At 40.7% G+C, this 13,860-nt stretch overlaps 1 pseudogene across 1 annotated transcript; it reads left to right on the forward strand.

The window, feature by feature from the left end:
* The first annotated feature begins 1,164 nt into the window (after positions 1-1,164).
* LOC145861041 (uncharacterized) lies at positions 1,165-12,308 on the forward strand (annotated as a pseudogene). Its single transcript, XR_014380803.1, has 3 exons — positions 1,165-1,193; positions 9,787-10,157; positions 10,864-12,308. The product of XR_014380803.1 is annotated as an uncharacterized LOC145861041 (transcript).
* Positions 12,309-13,860: the final 1,552 nt, after the last annotated feature.

Here is a 13,860-nt window from a genome sequence, read left to right on the forward strand (position 1 = left end):
CAAGTGGTGCAGCGGTGTAAGGCACTGCATCTCAGTGCTAGAGGCATCACTACAGACCCTGGTTTGATCCCGGGCTGTATCACAACCGGCCGTGATCGGGAGTCCCATAGAGTGATGCACAATTGGTCCAGCGTTGTTCGGGTTGGGGAGGGTTTGGCCAGGGTAGGCTGTCTTTGTAAATAAGAATTTGTTATTAACTGACTTTCTTAGTTAAATAAAGGTTAAACAAAATAAAAATAAAAAGTTGTTTCAGCAGTGTAAAGCCTATGTAAATAGCAGGCGTGATGTGCTTCTTTTTTTTAATGCATTTACATAACACTTCGATTTCCTCCTAATTGTGATTTACAGACGATATATACACATAAATTATGATTACCTAGTTGATTTTGCCAGAAAAAAACGGTAAGAGGATGACCATTGGGAACAGTTGGCATTGTTGTTTCCTATCTGACTCAGATTTTCCATGAGTGCGCTATCCTCAGCTATGTAATACTGAGACTGCTTGGAAGGAAACCAAATTGAGCAATTACTGGATTATCACGCTTTCCCCTGACATAGGCAGCAACCAAGCTCGCTCTGTCATAAGATTCCAGACTCTAAACTACCACCAACAACTATGGCCCAAACTTCTTCTTCGGAAAATATATTTTCCATATGGCCTGTAAATTAGCCAAAGGGATGACAAGGGATATACGCATATTACTCTATAAATTCAGGGAAGTTCTTAGTTATAATTTCATCTGCTAAAAGTTGAAGCCTAACGTCAGAAAAAAAGCACTCTTTGTACATCCCTCCTTGTCCTATCAATAAGTCATAAAATCCTTTGGCTGTTGTGTATTGGCAAGAGAAATTGTGTCGTATTCCTACCTACTGTAATATAAGAAACCAGTCATTAGGACATGCTAAAGTCCAAAATGGAGAGGAAAACATATGTTATATTTGTTGTCCTGGTAAAAGGACTCAAAGAGTATTGGATTTGACAGACAAAGTTATTTTAAATACCTGAATGAGTTGAACATAGTCATGTTAAAAACCCCTAGAGTCGATGTCCACGCCCCCTCTGAAATCGAATTAGCATAATATAAAAAGCCCCATCAAAATATGTCTGTTTAAGAGATATTTGTTATCTTGCATGGGCTGCGTCTCAATCCACCACATCCACCAATGGCGGGCTTCCGCATCTGTGGTGGAAGGTGGCCGAGCTACAACAGGGTTTGTCAGACCATGAGACGTCCCAAAAATCGGTATTCTCACAAAAACGTCTGTAGCGTCTGAACGGTTTGTCCTACAAAACTAATATGACCCCTCTTGTGGAAAAGTGACTTTCACGAAAAAGTACATGTAATTTGTTTTGCTGTAGGACACCCACAAGCCTCACAAGACTCATCTGAAGGTAGCCCGGTACCAGCATATTAAAAAAAATAATAATAATAATAATAAAAACATTTTTAAAAAAGGATGAAAGTCAAAATATTAGTTCTGTCCAGTCCATTTCACACATTTTACCCTGTGGAAATCTCTTTGAGTTGGGATTGGGGAAAAGGTGAATGAAAAATCAAATGAGTGTTTTACCACAAGTCCTGGCTCATCAGACCAATGAGGAGTGAGGCAGAGCGATGAACCAATGAACTTTACCTGAGCAAATAGATGTCTGGACTGAGGCGCAGTGAACTGAAGTTGAATGCAACAGGGGGAAGAGTTGAATCCATTTCCAGACTACAGTGACTGAAATTGGGCAGAATCCATTTCCAGGTTACAGTGACTGAAATTGGGCAGAATCCATTTCCAGGTTACAGTGACTGAAATTGGGCAGAATGTAGGAGGAGAGTATCTTCCTGTCACCCCACAGTTGCAACATCATTGGAAAATCTATTTGATTAGCTGAGCAAGGGTTGAACATGTGTGTGTATAACAACATTTAAGTAATGGTCACAATGTTTGCTCCAGCAGGCATTCCACTCATGACACTTCAGTTGAATCCAGTAGACACATAGAGGTATTTCTTACCACATCTACAATTAACTTGGGGTGTACATTGATTTGTGGACAAGTCCATGTATGGTGTATGTTACCAATTGACCATGTATCTCATGGCGCATGACATTTCTGTGACATTAAGGGCATGGAAAAGTTTAAATGGAATCCTTGGGATGTCCCAACTCTGACGTCCCCCATTGAAATTGAAATTTAAAATGGTTAAGGTAAGGGTTAGGTAAGGGTTAAGGTTTAATGATTGAGGTTGGGTAAGGGTAAGGGTTAAGGTTGGGGTAAGGGTAGTGGGTAAGGGTAGTGGTTAAGGTTAGGCTTTAGGTTAGGGACGTCCCTGGATAGCACTAACTTGATAGCATTTGGTCACATCACAAAATAGATTTTTAAATGTAAAGAGGCAACAGGTCAATTAACAGTGATATAGAGAAGATAATCTAGGACACAGTTCATATAAGGCCTACAGAAAGACAAACAACATGCAGAACACAGGTACTATACATTTGGAATCTGGGTGATGGGTCAACATGAAGGTGAATGGAATTTCAGTTCCTGCATTGAAAATAACAGCTGTGTGGTTTCTAACATAAATGCCAATTCCCCCACCACACCCCCTGAAATAAACAAGTGTAACCATGTGTTTCATGGAATGGCGTATATAGTAATGGTACATCTACTGTCCTCTACTCTTTAGCTAAATAACCATTTGTGCAACTTGCTGTTTTTAAGATATTGAATGATCCCTTTAAATCAAAACTAACAATGTGAGCGTACATGAATAAAAATCACAATCAATCTTACAGCCATTACAACCAAGGATTAACACATTTACACTTCGAAGCCTGTAAGGAGGCATGAGGACTGCAGATGTGGCCAGGGCAATACATTTCAATGTCCGTACTGTGAGACGCCTAACACAGCACTACAGGGAGACAGGACGGACAGCTGATCGTCCTCGCAGTGACAGACCACGTGTAACAACACCTGCACAGGATCGGTACATCCAAACATCACACCTTCGGGACAGGTACAGGATGGCAACAACAACTGCCCGAGTTACACCAGGAACGTACAATCCCTCCATCAGTCCTCAGACTGTCTGCAATAGGCTGAGAGAGGCTGGACTGAGGGCTTGTAGGCCTGTTGCAAGGCAGGTCCTCACCAGACATCACCGGCAATAATGTCGCCTATGGGCACAAACCGACCGTCACTGGACCAGACAGGACTGGCAAAATGTGCTCTTCACTGATGAGTCGAGGTTTTGTCTCACCAGGAGTGATGGTCGGATTCGCGTTTATCGTCAAAGAAATGAGCGTTACACCGAGACCTGTACTCTGGAGCAGGATCAATTTGGAGGTGGAGGGTCCCCATGGTCTGGGGCGGTGTGTCACAGCATCATCGGACTGAGCTTGTTGTCATTGCAGGCAATCTCAACACTGTGCGTTACAGGGAAGACATCCTCCTCCCTCATGTGGTACCCTTCCTGCAGGCTCATCCTGACATGACCCTCCAGCATGACAATGCCACCAGCCATACTGCTCATTCTGTGCATGATTTCCTGCAAGGCAGGCATGTCAGTGTTCTGCCATGGCCAGCGAAGAGCCCGGTTCTCAATCCCATTGAGCACGTCTGGGACCTGTTGGATCGGAGGGTGAGGGCCAGGGCCATTCCCCCCAGAAATGTCCGGGAACTTGCAGGTGCCTTGGTGGAAGAGTGGGGTAACATCTCACAGCACGAACTGGCAAATCTGGTGCAGTCCATGAGGAGGAGATGCACTGCAGTACTTAATGCAGCTGGTGGCCACACCAGATACTGACTGTTACACCCCCCCCCCCCCCCTTTGTTCAGGGACACATTATTCAATTTCTGTTAGTCACATGTCTGTGGAACTTGTTCAGTGTATGTCTCAGTAGTTGAATCTTATGTTCATACAAATATTTACACATGTTAAGTTTGCTGAAAATAAACGCAGTTGACAGTGAGAGGACATTTCTGTTTTTGCTGAGTTTATTTTCTGCCTCAAGAAGCTGATATAAGACTCCTTGCACATGATATCATCTTCACCATTCACACACAAACCTGCAAAGGAAAAACAATGAGAGTTATTATTGCTGTGGTAGAAATCTAGTCTTCACAATCCCACACCATTCAAGGGTTATATCGTACTTAAATGTATATGGCTTTGCACAATACTTGGGTCGCTCCACCAATTCGGTGGCTTTTGAGAAGTGTAACTTGGTCAAAAGAGACGTTTGATTTCAACTCATTTTAACATTGACAAAGAGCACATGTTCAACTTCACAAAAAACAAGTTTGCCTATCTCAAGAGGTTAAATAAAAATTAAAAATAAATACTAGAAAAGTAACAGATTTGACAATTTTTTCTTAACGTCATCGGGGTAGGGGGCAGTATTTTCACGTCTGGATGAAAAGCATGCCCAGATTTGACAATTTTTTCTTAAACCAGCCATAAATCCCCTTGTGACAGGGGGAATGGAAGCTTGTTGTGTACAACAGGAATGCAAGATTTACACACACAAAAAAATGTTATATATATATATATATATAGCTGGTTCATCTATGTATAACAGAGTTGTAGTGTTATGCTGGACCCACTCCATTTCCCACCACAAAACACCAGAAAATGGCCAAAAAGACTAAAACCAGCTCATATTTAAAAAAATATTTCAAAGGGAATAGTTTCACCATATTAAAACGAGACTTCAGTTCACTTGTGTTATCCTTAAAATGAGGCACAGACATAAATTAAACCACTAATCACATGAAATAATAACCTTCAGAAATTACTTTGTCAAAGCAACTAAATAGGGCCTTACAATGATAGCGAAACTTGGAGACATTATGTGTGTTAAAATATTCCTACAAACACAGTTGACATGTCAAAATGCTTAATTTTGCCACTTTAGCAAATGTTTTTGGGGGAATACTCTATTGGTCTATTAAAGGGCACTTCATATAAGAACATTGGTGCACAATTTCTACTTAAAATATCTAAAAGGCACTAATTTCGTGGAATGACCCACTTATTCTTTAGAATGCTGTGACATTTAAATCTATGCTTGGGAGCATTTGCGTCTTGTGAAGGTTTCCTACACTGCTTATGAATGAATTTGATCATTATTAGCTACATAGGCCTTACACCAGAGTAACGACAGTGGCTCAGTACCGGTACCCCCTGTATATAGCCTCATTATTTTATTGCGTTAATTTTTTTACATTTATTTTTTACTTTAGTTTATTTAGTAAATATTTTCTTAACTCCATTTCTGGAACTGCATTGTTGGTTAAGGGCTTGTAAGTAAGAATTTCACAGTAAGGTCTACACTTGTTGTATTCAGAGCTTGTGACAAATAAAATTTGATTTGAATAACCAATGCAATGACCTTGAAACAATGTTTCACTGTACATTGTAAGTACCTTTATCTATACTGAACAAAAATATAAATGCAACAAATGTCCCCAAAAATGTTTTACCCCTTTTTCCTCCCCCAATTTTTGTGATATCCAAATTGGTAGTTACAGTCTTGTCCCATCGCTGCAACACCTGTACAGACTCGGAATAGGCGAAGGTCGAGAGCCATGCGTCCTCTGAATCACGACCCCGTCAAGCCGCACTGCTTAACATACAACAATTTCAACGAGTTACAGTTCATACGTATTTAGGAAATCAGTCAGTTGACAAACTCAGAACCTTATCTATGGATTTCACATAACAGGTCAGGGGCACAGCACAGCCATGGGTGGGCATAGACCCACCCACTGGAGAGCCAGGCCCACCCAAACATAAATATTTTTCCCCCACAAAATGTCTTTATTACAGACAGAAAAACTCCTCAGTTTCATCAGCTGTCAGGGTGGCTGGACTCATCCGATCCCGCAGGTGAAGAACCTGGATGTGGAGGTCCTAAGCTGGTATGGTTACACATGGTCTGCGGTTGTGAGGCAGGTTGGCCGTATTGCTGAATTCTCTAAAACGACGTTGGAGGTAGAAAAATTAACGTTAAGTTATCTGGCAACAACTCTGGTGGACATTACTGCAGTCGGCATGCCAATTGCACACTCCCTCAAAACTTGAGACATCTGTGGCATTTTAGAGTTGCCTTTTATTGTCCCCAGCACAAGGTGCACCTGTGTAATGATCGTGCTGTTTAATCAGCTTCTTGATATGCCACATCTGTCAGGTGGATGGATTATCTTGGCAAAGGAGAAATGCTTACTAACAGGGATTTAAACACATTTGTGAACAACATTTGAGAGAAATCTGCTTTTTGTGTGTACAGAAAAATTCAGGGATATTTTATTTCAGCTCATGAAACATAAGACCAACACTTTACATGTGCATTTATATTTTTGTCCAGTATAGCTTGGATGACTTGACTTTAAAACATTTTGTAAACTAATATGCAAAACATACAATTTGCAAACATATTCAGATTTACATAATAGTTTTTGTGATTTTCTTCTTACTATGACAAATTATTCAAACTTGTAGGAAGCAATTGTTTTTACTGGGTCAGGAAAAGCATAGGTTCATCTAATTACAACTAAGTTGCATCACAAAGTTGACCATTGTGTTCTGGTGTGCATAAAAAAAAAAACACTTCCTGGACACTAGTGGACTAGAGGTCAACAACCACAGTATCCTGACCTACAGTATCCTAGCAGTACAAGGTGACGTGCAGGATGGCAGTCCAGGATATGTGTCTTTAAAGCAGGATTCCCCAATTTCGACCTACGGGTCATTTTTATTTTTATATTTTTATATTTTTATATATATATACCGGCTATATTATATTATATATATATATATATATATTAGTTCTTGGACATAAATGACTGTAAAATCACCAGGAAACGAGCTCAAAGTGATTTTAATTAAGAATATTTGTTCCCAAGTATTCCCCCACAGAGGCATATGTGATCATATCCCAATGTAATCAAGGTTTGAAATTACTCTTTTTTTCAAATATGTATATCTATTTAGAATCCTTTCGGTGAATTTGCAGCGCACAAATTATTTATAACTATGTTCCGGCCCCGACCACCCATTCAAGGGAAAAAAAATTGGCTGAATGGAATAGGGGACCCCTGCTTGAAGGTTTCCCTCAGTTTTGGAAACACTCTTAGGATGCTTATTATGTTGCATAAACATAAGTGCTTTTTTATTCCCCACAGGAACTCTTCTGGTTTCAATACAGCACTATGTTCTCTTCAGTCTCTTGTTCCACACAATGGTTTCTAGTCAATATAACCTTGACTACATGTCATAATAACCTATCTTGAGAAAAAGCTTATGCAACTTGTCTACAAAAAGTCAATTACAAAACTACATTTGAGAAAAGTACAGCATTGCCTGCTCCCAAGCGTTATCACTGCTTAGAAAAAGCTAATATTGTAGGGCTTCCCTCATGCCCCTTTTCATGATGGTGCTAACGTTAGTGTCAGCTACCAACCAGAACATTAAGCTAGCCAAGACCAACAATACAAACAAAACGGACTATAAAGCTACAAGTAGTGAGTGGAGTTACAAACGGACTTTACTAAACGAGCTAAATGTCTTACCTGTGATAAAATGAGCTAAAGGCTCCGCACTGAGCTAAAGCCTAGAGCTGCCGCTTTCAAGAAGCGGGACTCTGATCCGGAAGCTAATAAGAAATCTCGCTATGCCCTCCGACGAACCATCAAACAGGTAAAGAGTCAATACAGGACTAAGATCGAATCGTACTACACCGGCTCTGATGCTCGTCGGATGTGGCATGGCTTGCAAACCATTACAGACTACAAAGGGAAGCACAGCTGAGAGCTGGCCAGTGATACGAGCCTACCAGACAAGCTAAACTACATCTATGCTCGCTTCGAGGCAAATAACACTGAAACATGCATGAGAGCACCAGCTGTTCCGGACGACTGTGTGATCACTCTCTCCGCAGCCAATGTGAGTAAGACCTTTAACCCTTTCATGCGAGAGTTCCAAATATGTCTAACGGTCGCCCCAGCGTGAGTTTTTTTATGCACAAGATGTTAGAACGTTCTCTCCATTCCAGAATGTGATTGTTACGCAACAGTACATTTAATCCGCACTGCTCTCAAACCAAGGAATTTAGCCTGTTTTTACTTATAGGCTGTTTCAACTTCAATTTCAAATGGTTTTTGAACAAGTTTTTATTTTCTGAGAACAGTTTGAATTGAGGTGTGTTCCGCCTCCTCATTCATTCACATAAAAATAGTCCTTTTTACTTTTGCGGACAATACATTTTTGGGGCATTTCTGACCCGGACAAAATTCCCAACGCACTTCCCAATTGTTTGTGCAGTTCAAGTCTGCAGACATTTGTGCATCTCCCGTCAGAACAGGATCTGCATACGTGTTCACATTTTCCATCTGTTTCCCGCGTCGCTATCATTGTTGTTTTCGTTACTAATAATAACTTTGGAAATGTGTGCGTTTCTATCAAAGTAAGTCCCTTATTGCGTTCCCTGTGGCTCAGTTGGTAGAGCATGGTGTTTGCAACGCCAGCATGGTGTGTGCAATGCCAGGGTTATGGGTTCGATTCCCACGGGGGGCCAGTACAAAAAAATATATATATATTTTTTTTTTATTATAATGAAATGTATGAAATGTATGCATTCACTACTGTAAGTCGCTCTGGATAAGAGCGTCTGCTAAATGACTCAAATGTAATGTAAATGTACAACCGAAGATGCTGTCAAAATGCGACCATTCACTGACATATGGAACTTAAGCATCGTTTTAATTTTAATTAGCCAACTACATAAATACACAGTATGTATAAAACCATTTCATAAAAGTACTTCAAGTAAAATTCTTAGTCAAAAGTACCATTGATGGAACAGAACAACATAATAGTATTAATAAAATAAATATCCTCACAAATGTTTGGCATAATGGATCTATCAAAACAATGGATCTAAAAAAAAATAATGGATCTGTCACCACTTGTTTCGTCAAATTGATATTCCCCAAAATACCACTACTCTCTGAGCCTGAACTTTCCCCTACTTCACACACTGCCTCCGTTTGAATCAGCTTTCCACAACACATAATGATGATCATGACTGTCCTGCTAGCTAGACACTTGAGTGCACCAGAATAACAGGATCTAATAGGATATATATAGCCTATGTTGTGCAACACTGCTAAACAAACAATAATGAATGTGAAACATAATTTAGTTTAAACAGCAACTTCCTTTAGAGATGAGACAATTATGGAGGTGAAAACAAACATCTTTGCTTCTTTCCCAAAATACTTTCAGCAATAAACATTTTTGTTGAATATGGCCCAGAGATTGGGAGGTTGGGAAAATGGGACCTGATGAGTCTCTGCTTGGCACTCAGCATTGAGATAGATTGAGGGTAAAGTCCTGCGATAGAATAGCGTCCTATCCAGAGGGTGTACTTGTACATCAAGCTGCCTCAGGCTACTGAAACTCATTTGAGCCGTTCTGGATCACACAAGCCAAAGCTACTTACTTAATTTTTTATAACTTCACATAATGCATACTGGTCCTGTCAATAATGTACTACGAGGGTGTATTATATATATTTTTTGTTCAATAGGAGGTAAAGTTTCTGATTGATATATCAAAAGTTGCTCATCAAGGTCCATGTTCCCTAAAAGAATGTGACAAGAGTGACAATGGAGAGTCAGACTTTGCTTGCTACACCCCTACTACCCGAGGAGCATCCAATCAGAACTGCCTAGTATCAGCAGCATGTGACCAACAGGATATATAAAACATCTGTGGCTATGTAACAGAAGAAAGAACAAGACTTTCTCTCACCGGCTTCTCCAGCTGGGCCAGGGCCTCAAAGAACACGTTGAGAAAACCAAGAGCCAGATGAGAGACATCTCCATCAAGCTGAAAGCCTTCAATGGCACAGTGGCCAACTTGGGCAGGGAGACCAAGAGCCTGCAGGAGGGTGGAGAGGCACTGAAGATCAGAGCCCAGGAGATGGTGGTCAACATGTCTGTTGAGGTGCATGCGAGTGCTGAGGAGCTGAGGGCAGAGCGCCAGAGAATCCACGCCAGGATGGACAGGCTAGAAGAACGGGTGGATGCAGCAAGGACGGGGGCTGAAGCTGAACAACAGCAGTAACAACCGCAGTGATGATGCCAACTTTATCCAGGTAAGAGAACAATCTGCCACTTTTTCACAATGCACTGTGGGTGATACCTAAAATATTAATCGGGGAGTAAATCTTCCATTACTTAATTAAATATGATTAATAACATGCTAAACGGAATAAAACAAAAACGATAGAGGTCCAGAATATAAAGTTAGCTGCTGACTCACATCATAGGGTTCCAATACATGTTATTTAAATACTTTTGTGTATTTTAATATTTTCAAATAATGTGGCCTGAATCAACTACTTCTATGGAAGTATTTTAAAGTCATTTCAAATACTATCCTATAAATAGCCTACTATTTGAAAGTATTTTCAAAAACGTAATTCAAATACAGTACCAAACAGACCTGGTTCACATGCATGAGAGTATTTTTATATTTCTATAAATACTGTGTATTTGAGTAATTTCAAAGTGTATTTCCAACTACATTCTAATTCCTAGTTGTTGTTTTTTTAAAGATTGAAATACTTCCAAATGTCTTTGGAAGTCATTGAAATACCCTAAATAGTATTTGAACCCAGGTTTCACTAACATTGACAGTTTGATCTTGTGAAGGACAGTGAAGTTATACAAGTCAAGCTTCAATATACTGCAATTACGGAAAGTACATCCGTGTCCCACATTATCAATATAGTCGGAAGAAGTGATTGCGAACAACGAAAAACAGAAAACAGATCTCATTTGTGTTACTTCTTTCTTCAGCGGTTACTGGAGGCACAGAATAAACGGATAGATTACCTGGTGGACAGAATAAGGCAACAGCAGGACAAACTGAAGAAACAGAACATGCACCTACAAGCACTCCAGGGCGAGGTATGTACTGTACAATAACCCCTATTGCATGTAGGTGTGTGTACAATATCTGATGATACATGTTTGTCTTTTCCCTCAGGTTAAACAGAGGAGAGAAGTCCGTTGTCAGGTGGAAACATCAGAAAATAGCAATGAAGGATTACACTAAAGAAGTCGCTTCTCTAACTGGTAAACCTAATACATCCTAATAGAATATGGAGGTTGAATTAACGCTAGTCAGTTTCATTGAATTTCCAAAACTCAAATTCACACTACCTATCCTTCAACAAAAAACCTCTACTCCAGTTTGTCAAAAGCCAGACCATATCCCTCTGAGATCTTCTTCTACACCATCCTGAACTGTTACAGCTGTTGAAAGGAAGGAGAACGCTACAAAAGCTTAAAAACACTATAGTCGTGGCCAAAGGTTTTGAGAATGACACAAATAATACATTTCCACAAAGTTTGCTGCTTCAGTGAAATATACCTGCTGGAGCGTGTGCTACGGGTGGGTGTTGCTATGTTGACCAGTGAGCTGAGATAAGGCGGAGCTTTACCTAGCAAAGACATATAGATGACCTGGAGCCAGTGGGTTTGGCAACGAATATGTACAGTCGTGGCCAAAAGTTTTGAGAATGACACAAATATTAATTTCCACAAAGTTTGCTGCTTCAGTGTCTTTAGATATTTTTGTCAGATGCTACTATGGAATACTGAAGTATAATTACAAGCACTTCATAAGTGTCAAAGGCTTTTATTGACAATTACATGAAGTTGACTCAAAAGAGTCAATATTTGCAGTGTTGACCCTTCTTTTTCAAGACCTCTGCAATCTGCCCTGGCATGCTGTCAATTAACTTCTGGGCCACATCCTGACTGATGGCAGCCCATTCAGCCCATTTTGTTTGCCCACCCGCCTCTTGAGGATTGACCACAAGTTCTCAATGGCATTAAGGTCTGGGGAGTTTTCCTGGCCATGGCCCCAAAATATCGATGTTTTGTTCCCCGAGCCACTTAGTTATCACTTTTGCCTTATGGCAAGGTGCTCCATCATGCTGGAAAAGGCATTGTTTCGTCACCAAACTGTTCCTGGATGGTTGGGAGAAGTTGCTCTTGGAGGATGTGTTGGTACCATTCTTTATTCATGGCTGTGTTCTTAGGCAAAATTGTGAGTGAGCCCACTCCCTTGGCTGAGAAGCAACCCCACACATGAATGGTCTCAGGATGCTTTACTGTTGGCATGACACAGGACTGATGGTAGCGCTCACCTTGTCTTCTCCGGACAAGATTTTTTCCGGATGCCCCAAACAATCGGAAAGGGGATTCATCAGAGAAAATTACTTCACCCCAGTCCTCAGCAGTCCAATCCCTGTACCGTTTGCAGAATATCAGTCTGTCCCTGATGTTTTTCCTGGAGAGAAGTAGCTTCTTTGCTGCCCTTCTTGACACCAGGCCATCCTCCAAAAGTCTTTGCCTCACTGTCCGTGCAGATGCACTGACACCTGCCTGCTGCCATTCCTGAGCAAGCTCTGTACAGGTGGTGCTCCGATCCCGCAGCTGAATCAACTTTAGGAGACGGTCCAGGCGCTTGCTGGACTTTCTTGGGCGCCCTGAAGCCTTCTACACAACAATTGAACCGCTCTCCTGGATGATCCGATAAATGGTTGATTTAGGTGCAGCAACTATACTGGCAGCAATATCCTTGCCTGTGAAGCCCTTTTTGTGCAAAGCAATGATGACGGCACGTGTTTCCTTGCAGGTAACCATGGTTGACAGAGGAAGAACAATGATTCCAAGCACCACCCTCCTTTTGAAGCTTCCAGTCTGTTATTTGAAATCAATCAGCATGACTTAAGTCCCGTGTGGCTCAGTTGGTAGAGCATGGTGTTTGCAACGCCAGGGTTGTGGGTTCGATTCCCACGGGGGACCGGTACAGAGAAAAAAATGTATGAAATGTATGCATTCACTACTGTAAGTCGCTCTGGATAAGAGCGTCTGCTAAATGATGTAAGTAAGTGAGATCTCCAGCCTTGTCCTCGTCAACACTCACACCTGTGTTAATGAGAAAATCACTGACATGATGTCAGCTGGTCCTTTTGTGGCAGGGCTGAAATGCAGTGGAAATGTTTTTTGGGGATTCAGTTCATTTGCATGGCAAAGAGGGACGCTTTGCAATTCATCTGATCACTCCTCATAACATTCTGGAGTATATGCAAATTGCCATCATACAAACTGAGGCAGCAGACTTTGTGAAAATTAATATGCGTGTCATTCTCAAAACTTTTGGCCACGACTGTAGACATTTATCTTTCAGTCCTTTGTATATAGACCAGGTATACCCAAAGTCGGGTACGTGCAATGCCGTCTGGGGTAAGCTAAATATATATATGTATTTTTTCATTTCTTCACATTTTCAAACAGCCCATTTATATTTTCCAATGGGCCTATACATTTGGGTGAGGTTCTGTACGCCTATGTAGATATTCCATTAAAAATACATTTCCAGCCACAAGTCATTTACAACATTAACAATGTCTACACTGTATTTCTGATCAATTTGATGGTATTTAAAAATGGACCAAAAAAAATTGCTTTTCTTTCTAAAACAAGGACATTTCTAAGTGACCCCAAACTTTTGAACGGTAGTGTATGTGAGAGTGGATTCTCGGCCCTCACTAGCATGAAAACTAAATACAGGCACAGACTGTGTGTGGAAAATGATTTAAGCCAGACTCTCTCCAATACAACCCAACATTGCAGAGTTGTGTGCATCCTTTCAAGCACACCCTTCTCATTAACCTGTGGTGAGTTATTCACAATTCTTGATGAACAAATAAGGTTTTATGTGTAAGATGGTTAAATAAAGAGCAACATTATTGATTATTAATATTTGTGCCCTGGTCCTAA

This window comes from Salmo salar, chromosome 16, assembly GCF_965601325.2.
Source record: "Salmo salar chromosome 16, fSalSal1, whole genome shotgun sequence".
Taxonomy (NCBI): domain Eukaryota; kingdom Metazoa; phylum Chordata; class Actinopteri; order Salmoniformes; family Salmonidae; genus Salmo; species Salmo salar.